This window comes from Etheostoma cragini, chromosome 22 (genome assembly GCF_013103735.1).
Source record: "Etheostoma cragini isolate CJK2018 chromosome 22, CSU_Ecrag_1.0, whole genome shotgun sequence".
In the NCBI taxonomy this organism is placed as follows: domain Eukaryota; kingdom Metazoa; phylum Chordata; class Actinopteri; order Perciformes; family Percidae; genus Etheostoma; species Etheostoma cragini.
The window spans coordinates 14,192,733-14,210,144 of record NC_048428.1 but is presented as its reverse complement, the minus strand read 5'-3'; the positions used below and the strand labels follow the sequence as shown (position 1 = coordinate 14,210,144).

General features: G+C 41.4%; 2 long non-coding RNA genes across 2 annotated transcripts; one reads left to right on the top strand and one right to left on the bottom strand.

Moving 5' to 3' along the window:
- Positions 1-322: 322 nt before the first annotated feature.
- Positions 323-9,920, bottom strand: LOC117937608. Its single transcript, XR_004655194.1, has 3 exons — positions 9,693-9,920; positions 1,293-1,295; positions 323-334 (listed from the first exon to the last, which is right to left on the bottom strand). It is a non-coding gene; the product is annotated as an uncharacterized LOC117937608 (long non-coding RNA).
- Positions 9,921-9,938: 18 nt separating this feature from the next.
- LOC117937609 lies at positions 9,939-17,412 on the top strand. Its single transcript, XR_004655195.1, has 3 exons — positions 9,939-10,079; positions 14,223-14,225; positions 17,398-17,412. It is a non-coding gene; the product is annotated as an uncharacterized LOC117937609 (long non-coding RNA).

Sequence of the window (17,412 nt, the reverse complement as noted above, 5' to 3'; positions counted from 1 at the left end):
CATATTTTCATTTTTGCCTTCTTTTGTTCTGCACTTCATAATAATAGTGTGAAAAGAAAGTCAGCTGTTTGGCCCTGCTTTTCCAAAACCTTGAGGACAATGCAACTTAATCCTTAATTTAACCCTTAAACTCCTTTCATCACAATGTGACCAAGTGCTCCCCCGGCCTCATCAATAAATTAGACTTTCGCTTCAGAATCTCAAGACGCATCTGAGCCAAAAATGAGTCTCCAACTAAACTGGAACCATTTGTGCCCTGCACCAGAAATCAATTCATGTTCAGCTTTCAGCGGAAAAGCAGAAAGCGAAATGAGAAAAAAAAGTCTCTTAACATCTCATCTCTGATTCTTTTCCACAGAGAGCCTCGGCATTGTCTAGAGACAGTGCTGAGATCTTCTACCAAGGCTTATTAATTCACTACTCTCATCTCCCCGAGCTGGCTATCATTACAGCCCTATATATAGAGTCGCACGGGGAATAGTGAGGGATGCGCACACACACATTAACATTAATGACTTTAGGCTCTGCTCATGAGCTATGTGTGCTCACAGACACACTCACACATGCAACTGTGAAAATAAAATATGAACCAACTACTGAATGTGCGTCAGGTTTGGCTGTGGGAGAGAAGCAGAGACTAATCCGGGATGTTCAGTAGGTTGGTCGAGTGCAAGCTCCTACTGAGTCTGCTAATGAACAATCATCAGTGCCTCCCCCAGTGGCTGCTGTAAAGGACCAGTGCACGGCTGCATTGTGAAAGCAGGATTACGTTGTGTTGGCCCTTTCTCAGTAATTCTATCCTGATCTCAGGAGGAGTCTACACAGCCCATCACATTTCCCACATTGTGTTAAACAGGATCTAATGTCCAATATTGCAATTGGACGCTTTGGGTTTTGTGCGCAGGTCTGAGTACATCTTGTTGGAACAGAATCAAGCAGGATAAATTTGAAGCAGAGAGCCAGTGCTGGGGCTACTTTAAGTACTTCCTCCCCTGCAGCACCCCCAGCTGCCCCTCCTCAGGCCCCATCCTGAGTGGCTCAGTAGTGGGGTAGCAGATGGTGCTTGGGGGGTGTGGATGGGTGTGGGAGGGGGGAGCATGCACACATACTCTGTCCCTCTGCATGAGCCTTGGGGGTGTTTGCAGCACGGCAGAGGCAATCCAGTGGGCTTCCACCCAGCAGCAGCAGAATGTGACCCCACTCTCTCCTCTCTTGCACTGCCCTTAGGCCTGAACATAGCCGGCCATGCATAAACCAAAGGCAAGGCCAATGCCATTCTCCTTTGCAAACACTACCTCACACACACACAGGCATGCGAACACACACCCCATCCCTCCAAACACACAGGCTGCAAGGATGGGTCGATTCCCAGCTATTTCCCCCCATCGAGGGTCCATTAAGTGTCTTGTGCATGCATGTTGTTCACACATTACATTACCTGACAGCAGGATGAATGATTTATTTGGGGGGCTTTTCAATTGTCAGAGACGGATGGCATCAATAGGGATTTTGTCCTTGCTGATGAATCAGGCCATTTTCCACTTTCAACAAATCTATCATGCGGTTGTACAAGCATCCTCAGAAAAGACTCCAGGGACCTCCTCTGTTTAGAAAGTGGACTAAAAATTAAGGAGAAACAGGTGAGAAGGGAGACATTGTGGGGCATTGTTAAGTGGCAGAGACGAGAAGCACATTGCAGAATATATACCCTAAACCCTGCGCTGCTCCCTTTCAGTCTCTTTGATATCTTTATGCAAATATGAGCTGGCGGATTTGGGAGTATGGAGAGGATTACTAGCTCTTTCTGTGGATTTGGTGTAACAGAGTAGCAGAGGATTGTGGGTCAGGGCGTTGAGACCCCTGGTCACATCTGGCATCAGCTGCCATTTTTCAGGTATGAAAGCACGGGGAAAACTATGAGTAATCCAACACCTGAAACATAACATTCAATACTTCATGTGTATTTATATTTACTTCATCAATCAAGATTAATTTATCCATTAATCATTTATTTATTCTCTAATCTTTTGGTCTCAAAGATATCCGTGTGGCATATGTGTCCCCGTCTGGAATTAGCTGATTAATTAGCCTGGAAGCATTACATGAATTTGAATAAGCACCCAGTTAGATTATTTAGTCATGGGAATACTAAAATAACACACAATTGTAAACAATTAATGAAGCGATAAAGCACCAATTAATCAAAATGAATGAAGGAGGATGAAAATGGCATATCAGTTGAGGAGCTATACGATTTAACGATTTATGCCGGTTGTGATTGAATCTGCATTATTCTACAGTGAGCACATTAGACAGTGGGATGTTGCAGTGAGGAATAAGTGCTGTGAAATAGGCACAATAGGCTGAGCTTGTGTTTTCCTTGAGGCATACTGCATGCTCTCGTGTCAGCCTCGCTCACTGCTGGCAATGACCAAATCCATCATGACATGTGGACAACAAAGAGCTACAAGAATGCTTGCCTTTAAGTGTGCGCACACACACACACACCACCCCGCTTTAGAAGGCAGCATGCAGCGCACTATCTCCCAAGAACACAAGCCTATCCCCATGCAAAGGGAGCATTACATGTCACAGAACACAGTAATATATTTAAGCACCGTATCCAAACGGAAAAAAAACCTGTCAAATAGCTCTACGTGACATGAAATACAGTAGAGCGGTTGATGGTGCCAGAGTGGAACTAGTCAGAGCAGAACATTTTCCAGATAAAGCTCTCTGGTAGAAAGTTGGGAGAGTCCAGTCATCAGTATGTTTAAGGCAATTCTTTAAATTAGCACGAGATTAGGAAGTGCATGGTGATTAAGCTCATTTGAAGTATTGAGAATCCGTCTGGGCATTGGCAAGAGCCACACTTTAATTAATCTGGTAATGGATGAGAAAAATAAGCACTCTTACGCACATATCAGCATTTTGCTGAACAGGAGGAAGTAGAGGAGATGGAGGGGGGTGGGGTGGGAGCGTGGAGGGGGAGAAGGCTTTCTAAAGGCAGACACAGAGAGTGAAATGGAGCACATTGCCTACAGATAAATTAGCACTGAGTGTAGCCTGATGAATGGTACCATTGTATCTGTTATCATGGAAAAAAAGAGATTGCATAAAAAAGAAAAATAACTGCCTTGTTTGGAAGTTTTTCCTGCAAACAAGAGATGTGAAAGGATTTTGGATCGTGCAAAGAAAGGCTGAGATGCCACATTAACAGTGAAAAATGTACAGTGTGTGAGACAGCATTAGGTATAACAATTTTTGCTCTTTGTTCTGTCCCCTCTGACTGACCCTCACATGACAAACAGACTCAATTGCTCATTTAACCTTGTTCCACCAGTTATGACACTTGGGTGATAAATGTCTTAACTCACTAGTTGAGTCATGTATTTTTTTAGGGCTCAGTGCAATAGTAATGTGTATTAATACAGCAGCAGAAAGCAACAAAAGTAACATTTAGTCCAACGGTTCCTGAACCAAGCTGGTGCTTGATAAATAATTGAACCCTGGGCAAAGAGCCCTGGAAGAGGTTTTAAGAGAGGCTGAGTTACACAAGAGCCACGGCGTTCTTGCTTGGTGGTCGGGACTCTGCCAGCAGGAAGGCTTCTCACCCAGGAGTGTCCCAGGAGTGGACGTATTCGCCTAATTAGGCTGACGCCCCTTTAACATTTAATAACGGGCCGGCTGGATCTTCAACTGAATGCTTAATCCACGTCGATACTGAGGGATTTCATTAAGATTATTGGGATTATGAGACAAAAGACTGTCCCTACAAGTTTGAAATTCTCCCCTATATTTGACAAAGTCATTATCTATTTGAATGACAAATGTTTCACAACTCCAAAAGAAAGACAAAAACACGTTTTTCAGTTTTCCTTTGTTATGCTATAGGAGCTCCTTTTTCTCGGACATCAGCAGCCAAAGAACAGATGCATGCACTGCGTCATGCAGTGAGATGAATCTGTGCCAGTGCCTGTCTCTTTAAACACTGAGCCGTGGATAGTATAATAAGCAGCAAGTGAGAGATATGCTGAAAGCCCTTACTAAAAAGCCTAATCACATATGGGGAGGTCAGTGGACCATCTGTTGACTGATTGTTATTTTGGACAGCTCTCACCATACCTGAACATCGGCAGATTCAAGGCATTCCCCAGTCATTCAAAATAAATCCACTCCAAAAAAAGCAAGAAGCTCATGCAGAGGAAATGCTTTTCGGAATTTCAAAGAACACAGACAAATTTAAACTTCAAAGGACCAGTTGATATAAATGAATAATGTTTTGTGTTAAATATGGAATATCTCAAAAACTCAGCTGCTTGCATCACTCAAAAGGTGTTCCTTCTTGTGTGCGGCAGGATTTTGAATACAGGGTGTCATTCCTCAGTCCAGTATATATTAAGACATGTCGCTGTCTACAGCCTTTACCACCCCTGACATCCCCCAGTGGACATGCAACCCTTGTTGACTTTGCTCCGAACCAACTTCACGGCATGAAAAACAGATAATGCTAGCGTGCCCTACTTATTTCCCCCTGCCTTTCCCTGTGCGTGTAATAAGTACTGATTGCATGTCCTCTTAAGGGAATGTAACTCTGAATGTGAGGAGGCCCTCTAGAGGAAGGGTCAGCGTGAGGGGGGAGATGAGGACTTGGCTCACATCAGAGAACCTAAGAATTCATCCCCCAAAACAGATTCAGAGTGATAATTAGAAGAAGGCAATATGACAATATACCTGCCATGCCAAGATAGTTATTTCAAATAAGATAAGTATTTAAAATCTCTAGTTGTGTTAGGTGATTGTGGGCATTGATGCAAATCACTAAAAAAGATTGATTTGTGGCTATATTAGATTATTTTATATGTATAAATCACTGGATTAGTATCATGTGGGTGTTTTATGTGTGAACACTTTCCAAAAAATATACTAGAATTATTTATAAAATCACAAAAGTTATCCATTCCACACACGGCATGGCCTTATTGTCAATTAATAAAACAAGTCAAGGATATTAAGTCTTTGAGATTCTCAGGATACCGTACACATTAAAATGGCTCTTTGTAATGTTTGAAAGTAGAAATTTAGAAAAACTGAACTCACACAAACTTAAACACACCTTTGCAGTACACTCAGAGGCTGCTATTGCTTTTTGTGTAACTGGCATTACTGAGCCAGATTGCTGACTTTATGAGTCTCTACTCTTGCTAGTGTTACGATGCGTTCCCCTCCAACTGTAGCTGATGTGCATCAAAAGTTACATAGTTTCACTTTAAAGCACGACTTCATAATCTGTAACTTTTGTAGAAAAGCAGCCACTATGGCCACAAGTGACAGTTATGCAATGATAGTAATTACTACAATTGTAACAGTGGCACAAGAAGAGTCACAGGAAGTCAGTTACATAATAAAACTGCTATTATTTTTCACTTCGTTAACATTGTAAGACAGGCCATTTGTGCTGCATTCATGTGGTGTCGGAATAATTGGAAAAAAGTGTTCCCGACTGGGAAAATTCACACTGCAGGGACAGTGAAAAGTAGCAGTTGTTATTACATCCATCTGTAAGCTCATGCAATACAAAGTAAGTCTGAGCTACTTTTGGGGTCACCTCAGTAAATGACCTGCATCAAGTCAATCAAATGGCTCTGGATAGGACAGCCACTCTTAACACGCAGAATAAGGTCTAGTGACCCACACTGTCTGTGTCACTTACATGTTGTGAAAAACAAATTCACATCCTGTAACCTAGCGGCTGTGAGATACGTTTCTCTTGTGGGGAGCATCTGAGCTTTCTCCTTCGTACAGTATGACCCTGAATTATAAGCAGGGTTTTGATCTGGCTAAGGAGATGCATGTCGTTAGCAGTTGCATTCAGCAGCTCTGGATGCCATCCCTCTCCTGCTGGGACCGAGGCATCTTAATTCAGGATGTGGATCTCAGTCAGCAGGTGAATGCTTGTCTAATCAGCCAGCCATATGTCCTCATATCCCCTGGCTGATTAAGGTTTCCTCTCTCCCCCTCACTGATTGCTGTACGGTTTGATAACTCATATCCCCAGTGAAAAATGCTAATGATATGGTAATGTAGGTTCCAAACTGCTGTCCGGCCAGTTAAAGGCTTCCAGCTAGCCAAACACTCATACTAAATTCCGGCCCACGTTACAGAAAAGAAAACGGAAGTTACTCTTAATTCTGAGTAAACCCACTCTCCTTTTTCTAGTTTTAATTTTTCAAGTCTGTCGTCCTTGTCCTCCCACATGACCCATCTGTGTCACAGGAACTCCATCTCTTTGTGGGTCACAGAATCACATTTACTATGTAGGACGAGATGCAGATACCAGATCTCGGTCAAAGCCCAGAGACATTAAAAACAGTAGCCTGATCCAAATACCCCTCACACACAGCCTGTTGAAGAATTTGTGTCCTACGTTACACACCTATCTCGCTTGCTGTGGAACCAGGCATTAAATTTAGGTCATGACCGTTTACCTTGTTATCATGTGATTTTATACCGCAGCAAGCAAATAAACTGCAGTGGCGCCTTACTGCAGTTGAAGCCGCAATGAAACCAGCCCCCATGCAGAAAGAGTTCATCCCATTTCGGTCGGCAGCTGATGAACATCTGTTCAGCATTAGTGGTTACTGCTTTGTGGTCCGTGATCCTGTGGGTGCAGTGTGGGGCTCAGTTGATCATGTTGAATACTCAGGTGCAGCATGCTTCTGTTCGGTAGAAACAAAGAGGAAAAAGAAATAAAAACAAATCTCCTGGTTGCCTCACATGCCATCCTAAACCAATCAATAAGACCTGTTAGGTTTTAAACATAAATACAGTAAGTACATTTCACTTTTGTGTCACCAAGTTTTTACAAAAGCAACTGAGCATATGGCATGTTCAAAAAAAGCTTATTTCTCTCAAAAATGTGGTGGGACGGGCTCCTAATATCCAGCACCTTCTTTTCTTTCTTTTTTTACTGACTGGTTTTTGGAAACCTCCACACACATAGTAAAACTGCACATTTTAGAGTGGCCTTTTATTGTGGTCAGCCTGAGGGACACCTGGGCAATAATCATATTGTCTAATCAGCATCTTGATATGCCACACCTGTGAGGTGGATGGATTATGTCAGGAAAGAAGAAGTGCTCACTAAAACAGATTTAGACAGATTTGTGAACATTGTTTGAGAGAAATAAGCCTTTTGACTACGTAGAAAAAGTCTTAGATCTTTGAGTTCAGCTAATCAAAACTGAAATGTTGAAATGCCTTAGATGTCAGCAAAATGTAAAACAGAGCATTTTGATCAATATCATGCATATTCAGACATGCAACAAGATTAAATCAGATAAAGTGCACCATGGTATTTATGGCTTACTAAAATAGAGCTAAGCCTTAAATTTAGACAGAGCATTAAAGTTGCATTAACATCAGCTGATTAGCATCAGCTGTTTTAATAATTCTTTACAAACATTGGGTCATTCATCTGCTGTTTTTATATCCATGCAGGTGTCCAACGTGATGTTATAACCTGACACCCGTTCACATTACTGGGCTGATCTGTCTTAAGTTTTTGGTTTTATTGATTTATTGTGTTTATTAAGACAGGGAATAGTTCTTCCAGAATTCTCATTACTTAGCGTTAAGCAGAGCATTTATCATTAAATCTAACCATATACCATTACTATTTGCTATGATTGGTCATTTTCTTGTCTCTAACTTAAATTGAATCTTGTGTTTCTTTTTATGAATGAGTTCATCTCTTTTTATCCATCCTGTGTTGTTTTTTACGAGCCGCACAAAAACCCACATCTGGACTTCAACCTGGGATGTTGCAAGTAAGTAGACCCCTGACACCTACATTCTTTAGGCTTTCTGCTGGACGGGGACAGAAATGTTTTGTCTTCAGTAGAAGACCAGAGGCAGGGGCCACATGTATTTATTTAATTAGTTAATATATTTTGGATTTATCTTTATTATTTTATAGCATGATTTCTCTCAGGTGAGTGGACATTATGAAGATTGTTGCTTTAACACATCAAACATAAATATTTACACATATTAAATAGTCCTTAAAATGCTCCATGAGTTTCTTTTTTTGTTTTGTCAGTTAATTGTGTTTTCACCAGTTAGAGCATTTTTTTTTTCATGTGTGCATGCGTTTTAGGTGTAGGTGCACATTCCTGTGTGTTTGTGTGATTCACACGTTCCACAGGCTTAAGTAGACATTGTGATGAGCATTTTTCTCCAATCATGTGGCACCTCAGTGTTTACATACCAGACATGCTCCGGGGAGACAGAGTGACAGACACAATAAGATCGCCTGGGTTGTCTGTACATCACAGCATGCCACTAGCACATCACTATGTATCAGCAAGTTCCCAGATCACCAGAGGCCGATGTTCTGAATGCAGACACGGTTGTTGGTCCAAAGCACTATAGTGTGTCGAGCCAACTGGCGCTGTAAATAGAATATCTTGTGGAATTGGGACAGTTTAAAGATGTCACCATGGAACTCACCATGGCCATTTAATGGCATTGTATAGACCAAGTGATGAATTGATTTATGGAAACAATAATTTAAAGATTACTCAATAATGAAAATGGTTGTCCCAAAGCTGTGATTAACAGCTCTTGTTTTTATCAGTATCCTTATGGTCTGTAAATCTATATCTATCTAGAAGCCAATTGTCCCTAATCAAATAATCAAGTTAAGAAAACCAGCCTCTTCCCAACATGATAGGGCTCATTGCCTATAAAGGAGAAGGGTAACCTTTCTCCTGGAGCCTGACCCCTGACCCGCCTCTTTGTGATCAGCTAATTGGGAGAGAGCGAGTCAGAGGAGCCTAAAATCTCTCTCAAAAGGAGTGGAGCGGCTGGGCCCGGGACAAGCCCGCTGGGGAAAGAGCAAGGAGGATTGAATAACGTCGTTGTTAAGAGGCCAGTCTGTGTGTGTGTGTGTGTGCGTGTGTGTGTGTGTGTGGGGGGGGGGGGGGGGGGGGGGGGGGGGATAACAAGTCATAGAAACACCAGTCATTAAAGACATAAACTGAAGGAACAGACATGAGAATACCCCAGGCAGGTGTGGTGCCACAGACTGCAGATGATGAGTCAATAAAACACACCGATAGAGCTTTAAACAGGGCAGTCATCAGCATTCAGACAGTCTGTGCAGATTTATGAACCACAAGATTGCCATTCCTTTCACAAGCAGTTATCTTATGAATAAACCACGTAGAGATACTTGATGAGCCCATCTACAGGCGAACATAAACTTATTTTATTTGCGACACTGTGGCCGGTCTGTAGTGCCTGCTCTTCATAAAAATGGGATCCTCTCTTCTCCTGCTTTATTGAGGTAACAGCACCATTTGGGTAATGGCACACTAATATTTTTTACATCAGCTCAGGGAGCCCTGATTTACTGCAGTGATGCTGGGAGAAATCCTACGCAATCAAAGCATTGGACCACCTCCCACGGCGTTACACGAAAGGTGATTATAAAATAAGCCTTAGCTTTTGATTTAGAGACAAATTTAAAGTTAAGGTTTGAGGTAATTTCATTTTAGGGTCCTTTGCACCCCAATCTCGAGCCAAACAACCCCCCAGAAGCTTTTTTCACCTAGTTCGAACAATGGGCGAGTTAGCGTTATTAGATGATTAGCTTAGTGCGGGCGCTAATGGAACCAACTGTGTATCACCCCACTAATAATGCCCAAATTGATACCAAACTTCTACAGTAGTACACATAGGTTATGTACTCATAAAACAATGAATTGTAAAGTTTTTAAGTACACCAGGAGTCTATTTAACACTTGCATGCTGGCCTCTACTCCCTGCTGCTACTGCTACCGGCAGTCAGAGTGCTTAGGGACGTCTACAACTTACAACACCGAAAAGAGAACAAAATTATTTTTATGAACTTATTTTTTAAAAGTAAGTGCTGTAGTACAACTAGTGGGAGACACATTATAATTGAGGTAAGGTTGGAGACACTAGCTAATTTAATCAATAAATTAATAAATAAGCTTGTGTTATCTCTTTTCGGTGTTGTAATTTGTAGACGTCCCTAAGCATTCTTACTGCCAGTAGCCGTAGCAGCAGAGAGCAGATGCCAGCAGGCAAGTGACTCCTGATGTACTTCCCAATCCATTGTTTTATGAGTACATAACCTATTTGTACTACTTTAGAAGTTTGGTATCAATTTGGGCATTATTAGTGGGGTAATTTACGAGATACACCTGTGGTTCCATCAGCGTCGGCACGAAGCTAATCAGCTGTTAACGCTAACACGCCCATTGTTCGACCCAGGTTTAAAAAAGCTTCTGTACGGGTTGTTTGTCCACCCTAGGGTGAAATTACTCCAAACCATCACTTTAAGTACTTTAGGAAGGAGAACCCCACAAAGTCCCCTTTCTCTAGCTCTATATTAATTAGTGCTATGACCCAGTTTTTGCTTTTTGTGTTGTGGTCAAGGCTATCCAAGTTAACTAAAAAATAACAAAAATTATTTAGAAAAATTCTGAAGAACATACAATTTAAGTTGTTTCATGAAGAATCAACCATTACTAATTTAGTAATAACTCACTGTCAGGGGGGTTTCATTGTCTTGGGGTTTTTACTGATTTTCCCCCCAAACCACAAAAAACGTTTTAGCTATTTTAAGTTAAATGTTGAATTTCTCCATTAGATATCAATTCATTTTTAAACATCATTCAAAATGAACAACACCAAATCCCTGTTTTATTTCTTTCTTTAAATAAAACCAACCAAAAGTTAATTTGTTACACACAAGAGCATTCTTTCCAATATAGTTGCTTACTTTGATTGTGGCTCTTCTACAGTACCAATTCAAATTGAGCTTGTAAGTAACATACGTCTAGTAACTGAGTCACGAATAGAATGTATTCAATGAGAGAGAGTGAAAGTCTGTTTTCAATGGAAAAGTAATCTGTCCTCTCTTCTGTTGCGTCATATTCAGCAACACGCAAATGTGCCAGATCTGTCATTTTGCTTTCAGCAAACACAGCTGTTTTGAGAGTAGTGGGGGCTTGACACACACACACACACACACACACACACACACGGCTAGTTTTGACATTTGTTAACTAGACGACCATGATCTTAGAGTGTTTAGCAAATTGTGTGTGTGTGTGTGTGTGTGTGTGTGTGTGTGTGTGTGTGCGTGTGTGTGTGTGTAATAGAATACCAATAAAACAAAGCCTTCTCAGTCCTCTGTAAAATATGTAAGGTGTTTAGTTATTTGCCGGGCAGTTGAACTCGGTCTTAGGAAAATCTGAACCAACCATGCATTTTATAGATGAGTTAGTGTACTGTATGATTATGTTGGTGCTGGTCCACCACTTTGGTCCAGACTGAAACATCAACTATTGGATGGGTTGCCATGACATTCTGTATAGAGATTATTGGTTCCCAGAGGATTTTCATCTAGCGCCACCAGCAGGTTGACATTTTGATTTTGTGCTCTTGTTTTGTAGGATAGCTTTTATTAACTAAGAAGTTGTTGCTACATCATTTTTCCCTCTCTTAGTGTTTAACGTTTCTGCTTTGTTGTGTAAAAGTTTTGCTGCTGGAATTTTTCTACCCCTTAAGACTAATTGTTCCAATATGACATTGAAACTTTTTGAAATACATACAAGATTCTTTTCAATTGTGGCTACAGTACAGTACATTCAAGCACAGAACTAATGACAAAAGCAGGGAGGTGGCCAGCACTTGCTGAGCCCACACCACTACGGAGGAGGTATGTACTGAGGCTGACTCACGACGTACCCAGAAATCATCAAGTCATGAATCCGTCTGTTTGGGCGTACAGAGGCACATATGAGTCATGACAGAGAGAGAGAGAGAGAGAGAGAGAGAGAGACCAAGAGAGAGAGAGAGAGAGAGACCAAGAGAGAGCGAGAGAGAGAGAGAGAGAGAGAGAGTGCAAGCTGCAGAGACAAAGAGTCTTGGGTCAGGCATGCATTAGTTCCACATAGTCAGTCAAGGTGACAGTCGGATTGTCAGCAGCTCTTAAGTCAGTCTGAACTTGAAATAAACCCTTAGCTAAGCAGCACCAGGGTGACACAGTTTTACTATCTTTGTAATGAAACACAAAATCCTCCCACACTCCTACACTCTTTTTCTGATCAAATATAGTCTTAAGATCATGCATTACGTCTGACTAGGCAGAAACACTCGCTCTACTGTCGCTCTAAACAGCCGTTTTAATTTTTCACATCAACTTTTGATTAAAAAATAAACTACTTGATCTGTGTCCTATATTTGGCAAGACTTGGAGGCTCCCTGGTCAAGCTTTGCCAAGGCTTTTCCTTAGACTAAGGCACTAGCAGTTTGCACAAACCTTGCTTGTACAATCCCCCCCAAAAAGATATTTGTCAGCGCATATTCTATCACCATGGTGACTGACACTCTAGCCAGGCGGTGTTGTGCAACTCTCCACTGACAGGGTGAAGGGGGAGGCTACGGTCTGTAGGTGAGGGAAGGAGCAGCTGAGCCTTTTGTGTATGATTATAGGTTAGAGCCCTCCACCCTATGGTCCCACCTGGTGCTTTTGTGAATAAAAAGGAGGCTTGGGGACTTTTTCTATACAAATTGCATTCTTTGTGGAAACTTGCAAAATGCACATTTGTCCAGTTTGATATTTACAGTGTTACAGATGTGACTCGACGTCCTACGTTCTGTGCGATGAGTTCTTAAAGAATGTTTTTTTGAGTTGGAGCAATGTTTTGGTTCCAGGAGTTTTCTCCATGCTGTCATGGTAACCAGCAGAGAGGGCAGTTGGCAGGATGGTAGTGAGACGGGGAAGGCGACATGCTGTTTGTTCTGCAGATGCAGCCCTCTGTTCCCGAGAAGTCCCTAGGTGGTGAAGACTGAGTGGTGTGTCCCAAGAGGCTATCGCGTTTCAGAGCAAAAACAAGCAGACCGGGCTCTGGCAAACAGAATCACTTATTGCAAAACCTTTCATTTGCAAAGGGCGCTGTAGCTGGAGGCTTGTTTTTTTTTCTGAGAAGCCTTCTGAGAAATCCCAGAAAGCTGAACCAACTTTTGAATAATTGTTTTGGGAAATGTGATTCCTGTTTCTAGCTTCTGGTATTTTGAAAAGAAAACCTCAAAACCGTGGCCAGGTTGGTTTAAGTGGCAGAGCAGGCGCACAGGCACTTTTAAGGCTCAATGCAGAGGTCCAGGTTTGGAATCCAAACTATGCCAATTTCCTGCATGTCTTTAAACTTTCTCACCTAACTATCCCACACAAAAATTAAAGGTGAAAAAGCCCCCCCAAAAAAAGAAACCTTAAAACTGTGAAAAAATCCAAACACTAAGTTAATACTTCAGAATGCTCTACATACTGTAATCATGCTCACACTTTACTTGAAGGTATCTACATCATACTAATAATACTAATAACAATTATGACTTTATTCAGGACACAAATGTAAGGTCCATTGTAGAGTGACATGACATTGTCATGAACGTTTCATAAACATAAACATTTGACATTTAACGCTTCTTTTGGTAAGTGTCATTTGTTTTTGTCGTGACAAGTTATGGTTGGGTTCACGTGTCATGACTGTGTCATGACAGTGTAATGTGTTCTCTGAGTGTCATGTCACTCTTATGTAGATACCTTTTAGTAAAGTGTTACCATTATCACAGTGAGTATGCAGTGGTTGAAAATCTATTTTGGGGCCACATTTGAGTCATTACACATCAACTAGCAGAATGCTCTGCTGTCTGTGAAGGATAAAAGGCCACTGTTGCCGGCAATGATATAAAAGGAAACACTTCCTATAAATGGCTCACCCGAGACCATAGGGTCATAGGATTACACAAGTACCCCAATCTACCAAAATGGCTGATCTCGTTTCCTTTTTAATCATCTCCCTATTTACCCATTCCCACATATGGGGATGGCCACATGCTGTCATGTTCCATTTTTATCTCAATACAAATCACATACTCCTTAAAGGAACACGCCGACTTACTGGGACTTTAGCTTATTCACCGTTACCCCCCAGAGTTAGACAAGTTCAAACATACCCTTCTCATCTCCGTGCATGCTGTAACTCTGTCTGACACCCCCAGCATTAGTTTAGACTAGCAAAGTTCCTGAAGGTAACTGGTTCCAACTAGCCTACCGCTCCCAATAGAGTGAAAAACAATGCCATTATGTTCCTATTTACATGTTGTGATTTGTATAGTCCCAGGGTGTACAAATAAAAAGGTCATTTGAGACACAGCCATCTTCTAACCGCACACTAACTGGGAACTATATTCTCAGAAAGGCAAAGCACTGCTACTTCTACTATTTGTGCGTAGTGATTACATAGACAGTTAAAGAAAGAGTGATTAGCACAACACCGAAAAGCACAGTTACTTCCGTCAACAAAACCAATGTGAATAGCTTTATAGTAGCGAACGACACAGGTGATCATGGCTGACTTTGAGGGATTGTCAGAGAATTTGGATCCACTTTGTCCGGTCTGTACTATCGATGGATGGCCAAATCCTGAAGCACACGTTTTATGGTCTGTGTGGCTAACTCCTTTTTTTCATAATAATAATCCTCACGAAATGTTCCGAGCAAACACAATGGTTCTTGAAGGTGGCTACAGGTGTATTTGGATCCATATCCAGATCAAGTAGCCACAGATTCAGCAGTTAGCATTTTTGGTTGGAATTCTATGAAACATCATGGTATTACAACATGTAAATAGGAACATGTTGGTGTCATTCTGTCATTTATTGGGAGCAGTAGGCTAGTTAGAGCCGGTTACCTGCAGCATCTGTGCTAGGCTAAGCTAATGCTGGGGGCGTCAGACAGAGTTACAGCACGCACGGAGATGAGAAGGCTATGTATTGACTTGTCTAACTCTGGGGATAACGGTGAATAAGCTAAAGTCCCAATAAGTCGGCGTGTTCCTTTAATATAGAAAAGTCAGAATAACGAGTAACTTATGTGAGGTATAATTGCATAAAATTGCAAATGTGACATCAGAAAGGAAAGATCATGATTTTTATTCTTCCGTAACACCTTAGCTTGTACTGAAGCACTTATTAGTATCACTTTTTCTTCCGTGTGTCTCTTGATTAGTATAATAACTAACACTTGTATCATCACAGAAGTAAATGTGTGCACGATTCCCTTTTCTAATTATGTTGATAATAGTGAGGGTCATGACAGGCTTCATTCATAATGGTCCACATTTCCTGTGTTGTATGAGTCATGTGCTCGACCAGAGGGAGAGAGAAGGGCACCCCGCCATCTATCATCCATTGTGAGGGTGATCTCATTCTGAGTCATAATATTAGTGCTTTGACACGACAAAGCTCATCCACAGGTCCTAAATCCTACACTCTCTGCCTCCTCGCTCTGTGTGCTTGTGACAGGTGTTCGTTCTAAGTAAGTCTCAAGTCGTGGCACTGGAGTCCCAGTCAAGTCCCCTCTTGAGTACCAGGTTAAGGACTTGGGAATGAGATGGGTTTTAAATACTAAGCAGTTCATTATGGGTTCTTCATCAAATGTATTGCCATTTAAAACAACAGCCCCAGGTACAGAGGCTCAGTGCTTGCCGCAGCAGCTGTGGGTTCGGTTCCGACCTACTGCATGTCATTTGCCCTCTCTCTCCCCTTTCCTGCCTAATCTGTCCTCTCAAATGAAGGAATTAAATGTCAAAATAACAACACAAAAATAATAAAAAGCAAGGCCAACTAACTGGACTGCCTTAACCTTGTCAACACATAAGGCATTAAAGGATAAGTCCAATTTATTTAGAAATGTAGATGCAGTGTTATGTCATTACATCAAAAACAATAGTGGTTAATACAACATGGGTCCTTATTTTCATAGTTTTTGCAATCAGTTCTATTAGTTATAATAATCCATCCGGGGTTAAATTTTTCATACTTGAGTGTGCTCATAATTTCCCTGTAAAAGGAGTGATTATTGACACTATTTCAGTTAAACAAAGTTATCTCTAAATAAAGCTCTAAACCACTAAACGTTTGGCTTGTTTTCAGCATATCCAATCATCCGAATGCTGATGCTTCTTGCCCCATCAGTAATGATGAGTGCCATGTGATCATAACGACAAAAAGTTGTCCAATTTAGGATGTATCAAGTTGTAATAAATCAGAATAATCCACTGCTTATATGAATGACATGAATGCTCTGACAAATAATTCCTCACACGGTGACACAAACAGTGTCTTTCTCTGTGTCGGATTAAAAACATTGTGACAACTGCTACAATGTTGTTGTGTTAAAACACTGTAACACCAGTGTGTCACAAATGTTACAATGTGGCAAACAAGTATAACTAAAGCGAAGTGAAGGAGGAAGAATGACAGAGGTGGTGGTTGTGGTTATTATATAGAAGATGGCTAGACCTTCACAGAAATGACCTGATATTAATTTAATATTGAATGACCTGATAGATTAGGTAACTATTAAATTATCCAAGTCAGAAGGTTGAAATCCATGTGAAGTCCCTGGTACGACGACCTGTGCTCATAAAGTCAGTCATATGTATGTTACTGACTTTGTTACAATATATTGTGAGGTTTGTTAATTACTTAATTAACATCTATTTGTAGCCTACTTGTTCTAATTCATGGACAAAACCCTTAGGAAGACAAAGTGTGGTAAGCCTACTGTTCTCCAGCTCCATAAAGGAGCATTTAATATGCGTGGGGGTTGACAGTAAAAGAGAACAAAAGACATGGGTCAAAAAGGCAGCTTTGAAATATACTCATAATAACAGCGATCCAGATTCACAAGATACTTTTAATAACTAGAAATAAATTACAAGCAGAATTACCGGTCAGATAGACAGATAGATAGATAGATAGATAGATAGATAGATAGATAGATAGATAGATAGCCTTTTTTATTAGACTCATGGTCCATAGTCTGTTGCGCACCAGAAATAGCAACAAATAGATTAAACAGTAGCCATTCATTTCTCAGAATTTGTACATTACTTAAATTAAGTGGATGATGGCTTCTCAGATTATACGCACAAATGTTTTCTCAGAGATCAAATCTGGAGTGCGGCACATTAAAATCAGAGACATAATCCTCTCGTTCCTCCGTAGAGCCCCTAGTTCACAAGACTTTGGCTGTGTGCCCCGCGACTTCCCTGAGTTCAGGTCGCCAAGCAACCAGACCACCCCCCCCCCCCCCCCCCCCCCCCCCCCCCCCCCCCCTTTCCCCTGCTATTAGAGTTTTCATGCACCACTATGTCTGCATTGGTTGCCAGGGCAACCATATGACCAAGACACCATGACTCCACTGTTAACAATCTAAAAGCCCGCTTTTCACCAACAGGCAGCAGCAGTGATGGAATGCAATGTCACTTTACCCTCCTCTCCATTCTGAAGAGTAACAGCATCAGC